At 52.6% G+C, this 4,931-nt stretch overlaps 1 long non-coding RNA gene across 1 annotated transcript in view; it reads left to right on the forward strand.

Moving 5' to 3' along the window:
* The first annotated feature begins 244 nt into the window (after positions 1-244).
* The window catches only part of LOC107109991, a 14,206-nt gene continuing 9,519 nt past the window's right edge, over positions 245-4,931 (forward strand). The window contains exon 1 of the long non-coding RNA XR_001482496.1: positions 245-321. This is a non-coding gene — a long non-coding RNA (uncharacterized LOC107109991). The remainder of the gene's footprint in view (positions 322-4,931) is intronic.

A 4,931-nucleotide genomic window follows, 5' to 3' on the forward strand; every position in this document is an offset into this window, starting at 1 on the left:
GTGACTGCAATAAAGAAGGCCAATGCTATGCTGGGGATTATTAGGAAGGGTATTGTAAACAGATCAGCCAATATCATAATGCCGCTATATAAATCAATGGTGCGACGAGCCTTGCACAGGAGGTCTCCCGGGCGTTTGCAAGGCAGCTGACCCGGGCCCAGCTGTTTGCAATGACGGGGCGGCTTCCGCCGGAGCCCGGCCCGGGATTGGGCGCCCTCCCCCGCGCCAGCCCTTGCAGGCTCCTCGGGGCGGAGCTTGCCGGCCGCCTCCTATTTCCGCTGGTGGACGGGGCGGCCGGAGGTGGTTTGGGCCGGGAGGCTGGTAAGCGGAGGCTGGCGCGTGGGGACGGCCGTGGCGGGGCGCTTTCTCCTTCCCTGACCTGCTTCATGAGCGGAGTTCACGTGTAGGCAGGAGTGGGGTGGGGTTAAGGTGCAAGCTAGGGGGGCAAAGTTTCCCCGTGCAAGGCTAAAGAACTCTGAGCTACCTCACACTAACTTGGCTTAGAGGGAACACTGTCCCTAATGCGCTTTGCAAACTGGGTTTTACTGCGCGGAATGGCTAGACCCACTTGCAAACGGTGGCTAAAGCGGATTGGAATGCCATTGCTAAGCATGTGTAAAAGTGACAGAGTCTAATTCCGGGGGAACTCCAGGCCCCACCTGGAGGTTGGGAACCCTACCTTGGTGTTTGCCCTTTTCCGACAGGGGTGGGGCTGGAGCAGGCCCCTCCCTTTCCCCCCCTGTGTGAGCCTGTGGGGATGGAGAGGGCCCTGCTCCCTTTGCCCCATGCAACCCTGTGGCGCTCCCTGCTGTAGGTCGCCCCCCCCAGATGTTCCCTCTAAGCTGAGTTAGTGTGAGCTAGCTCACAGTTTTTTAGCCTCCAGCTCACACATTTTTGTCTTCGCTCAGGAAGGAGGGCTCCAGAGCAGACTCATTTATGCAGTAGCCAAACTGCTTGCTCACAACTTTAATGCCAGTAGCTCACAAAGTAGAATTTTTGCTCACAGGGCTCCACAGCTTAGAGGGAACATTGGGGGACCAGTGTTCCCTCTAAGCTGAGTTAGTGTGCGCTAGCTCACAGTTTTTTAGCCTTCAGCTCACGGATTTTTGCCACAGCTCAGGAAGGGTGGCTCTCCAAAGCAAACTCATTTACACAGCAGACAAATCGTTCGCTCACAGCTTTCATGCCAGTAGCTCACAAAGTAGAATTTTTGCTCACAAGACTCCACAGCTTAGAGGGAGCATTGGTTGGGAGTCCAATGTTCCCTCTAAGCTGGGGAGTCTTGTGAGCAAACATTCTACTTTGTGAGCTACTGGCATGAAAGTTGTGAGCCAGCAGTTTGCCTACGGCATCAATCAGTTTGCTCTGGAGCCCTCCTTCCTGAGCGGAGACAAAAATGTGTGAGCTGGAGGCTAAGAAACTGAGCTAGCTCACACTCACTCAGCTTAGAGGGAACACTGGTTGGGACTCTCAGGGGGGCCAGGAGGCGGAGGAAGAACCGGGTGAGCCAGCTGGGGAAGGCCTTGGCTGAGTTCCGAGTTGGGCTTTGGGAAGCGGCCGTGAAATACAGTCCGTGGCTCAGTCATGTTCTCTGTTGATCAATATTAAAAGCAGAAACTTGAAGCAGAAACTCGTCCAGTGTTGCCTGGTGTGGGTTTCCAGTGTTCTGTGAGAGACGGGAAAGTAGGGCGGGGTGGAAGTCCTTAGCAGGCAGGTGCCAGAGACGACAGTAAGTTTAGGAATGGGCCTCTCTTCCAAAAGCCCATGAACCAGCTGTTGACCAGGGGTGCCATGCACACATGCAGGTTCCATGGCTCACAGTGGCCTTTCTTAGCTTCAGATTGGGTAGAAGCTTAAGCTTGGGCGTGTGAGGCGTGTGTAGGCCTGTCGTGAGCTGCTTGCCGAGCTCATGTGCGTTCCTCGGTTGTTTTGGTAGCAGTGTCGATTCCGCACACGGGCAGTTGACGTGAAGCAAGCTTTCCGGTAACGCAGGGCTTTTTTTATTTCTGGAGCGAGGTGGGGAATAAAAATAGCCATGGTGGCGATTGCCTAGCGTGTTACTTGGATGACTGTGCTCCGCGGATGGTGGATTGTTCCCTTTGTGCTTTGCCCATGGGCGCGTGGCACATGGCCCTTCATTCAGTGTGGTGGCGCAAGTCTTCTAGAGGTTTTCCCCCTGGCCCCATGTTATGGGAAAGTGTGGGAGTGGGGGAAAAGTTACAATGCTCTGGATTGCTGCAAGGTCCTGTGTGCAACCTTCGCTGTGGAATAAGGAGCACTGTGGGACTATTGCAACATCTTTGTTGCTATGGTAGTTCACATGCCGGCTGTGTGATTGCCCACTTATCGGCATAGGCCTGGTAGTTTTGTGACAAGAGAGAAGAAGAAGAAGAAGAAGAAGAAGAGATTGGATTTATACCCCGCCCTTCGCTACCCAAAGGTGTCTCAGAGCGGCTCCTTACAAACTCCTTCCCCTCCCCACAATAGACAGCCTGTGAGGTAGGTGGGGCTGAGAGAGCTCTCACAGAAACGGCTCTTTTTCAAGAACAGCTCTTATCAGAACCACGGCTTGCCCAAGGCCATCCAGCCAGGTGCAAGTGGAGGAGTGGGGAAGAAGAAGAAGAAGAAGAGATTGGATTTATACCCCGCCCTTCAGTACCCAAAGGTAGTGGGGGAATCAAACCCGGTTCTCCCAGATTAGAGTCTGCGCACTTAACCACCACACCAAACTGGCTCTCTGACAATATGGAAGAGGGACTTCCCAACTTGGTAGCGCCAAACACAGTTCTTCTGAGGAGTCCCGACCGGGCTCTTGAAAGCTGATTGTTCTGCATGGGGGGCTACTGCCCTTCCTGTCAGTGTAATAGCTTCATGGCTGGAGGGGCAGCGGGTTCAGAAAAGCACCTCAGATATTCTTCACTTCAAGCAGAAGCCTTCATAGAACCATAGAGTTGGAAGGGACCTCCAGGGTCATCTAGTCCAACCCCCTGCACAGTGCAGGAAATTCACAAATATCTCCTCCCCACACCCGCAGTGACCTCTGTTCCAGGCCCAGAAGATGACCAAAAAACCTCCAGGATCACTGGTCAAACTGGCTTGGAGAACAGTTTTGCTTCCTGACCCCAAAGTGGCTATGGGCATTTCCCTGGGCATGTAAGAAAGGGCCGCGAGAACTAAGCCCTGAGGCAACCCTTCCTGCCCTCCCTCTCATGATCTGTCTTTCACAGAATAAGCATTGCTGTCAGATGGCTGTCTCGCCTCTGTTTAAAAGCTTCCACCACCTGAGGAAGCCTGTTCCACTGAGAAACCGCTCTAACTGTCAGGAAGTTCTTCCTCATGTTTAGCCGAAAACTCTTCTGATTTATTGTCAACCCGTTGGTTCTGGTCGGACCTTCTGGGGCAACAGAAAACAACTCCACACCATCCCCTATAGGACAGCCCTTCAAGTAGTTGAAGATGATTATCGTATTATCTCTCAGTCCCTTCCTCTCCGGGCTAAACAGACCCAGCTCCTTCAACCTTTCCTCACAGGGCTTGGACTCCAGACCAATGTTCCCTCTAAGCTGTGGAGTCTTGTGAGCAAAAATTCTGCTTTGTGAGCTCCTGGCATTCAAGTTGTGAGCGAGCGATTTGGCTGCTGCGTAAATTAGTTTGCTCTGGAGCCCTCCTTCCTGAGCGAAGACAGAAATCTGTGAGCTGGAGACTAAAAAACTGTGAGCTAGCTCACACGAACTCAGCTTAGAGGGAACTGGTCTCCAGACCCCTCACCATCTTCGTTGCCCTCCTCTGGACACCTTCCAGCTTGTCTCGATCCTTCTTAAATTGTGGTGTCCAAAACTGAACACGATACTCTAGGTGAGGGCTAACCGCAGCAGAGTAAAGTGATACCATCACTTTGCGCGATCCGGACGTTATACTTCTGTTGGTAACCTTTGCCCCGTTTTGCGAAGGTTTCGCAAAAGCATGTGCACAGCAGTTAATGTCGCAATCCTAATAACTTCCGAGGAGGAAGTCCCATTGAGTAGGATTCTGAGCGATGCTCCCTCTAAGCCAGTGATGGCGAACCTTTTAGAGACCGATTGCCCAAACTGCGACCCAAAACCCACTTATTTATCGCAAAGTGCCAACACGGCAATTTAACCTGAATACTGAGGTTTTACTTTAGAAAAAGCAACTCATACATTAACTTAAGATGGTCCAAACAAAGTAAGGAAAGCAATCCCAAATGCTTTCATTTGCTTAAAATTATTTGGCAGAGAATTTGACACTTTAATGATGGTCTGGGCCTGGCTGGGGCGATGGCACGCGTGCCCACAGAGAGGGCTCTGAGTGCCACCTCTGGCACCCATGCCATAGGTTCGCCACCACTGCTCTAAGCTGTGGAGTCTCGTGAGCAGAAATTCTACTTTCTGAGCTACTGGCATTAAAGTTGTGAGCGAGCGAGTTTGTTCTGGAGCCCTCCTTCCTGAGCTGAGACAAAAATGTGTGAGCCGGAGGCTAAGAGACTGTGAGCTAGCTCACACTAACTCCGCTTAGAGGGAACACTGATTCCAAGTGTGTCAACTGCCGGCAAGTCGTTTCTGACTTATGGCGACCGTATGAATTAATGTCCTCCAGTTCTAAGCATGCCCCTTAGAATGGCTCTCTTTACCTTCCTTTTCTCTCCCCCCCTCAATTCAGCTTGCACATGCCTTTAGGGGTGTCAAACATAAAACCCATCTGGGGCTCTTTCGGTGCACGAGAGCAACTGGTGTAAGGGAGAGAGTACTGGGGAAGAGTCGGTGGAGCCCCACTCCATTGTGGCTTCAGCACGGCTGAACAACCTCGTCTGCAGCAGTCAAGCATCGTGGGCGCATCTGTCCGGCTGCCTCTCCAGTCCGCCTCCGTGGATTTTCCTCTGCACCCCCCCCCCCCCCCCTGGGTCCCTGCCG

Source organism: Gekko japonicus, unplaced genomic scaffold, assembly GCF_001447785.1.
Source record: "Gekko japonicus isolate JY-2015 unplaced genomic scaffold, Gekko_japonicus_V1.1 scaffold6486, whole genome shotgun sequence".
Classification (NCBI taxonomy): domain Eukaryota; kingdom Metazoa; phylum Chordata; class Lepidosauria; order Squamata; family Gekkonidae; genus Gekko; species Gekko japonicus.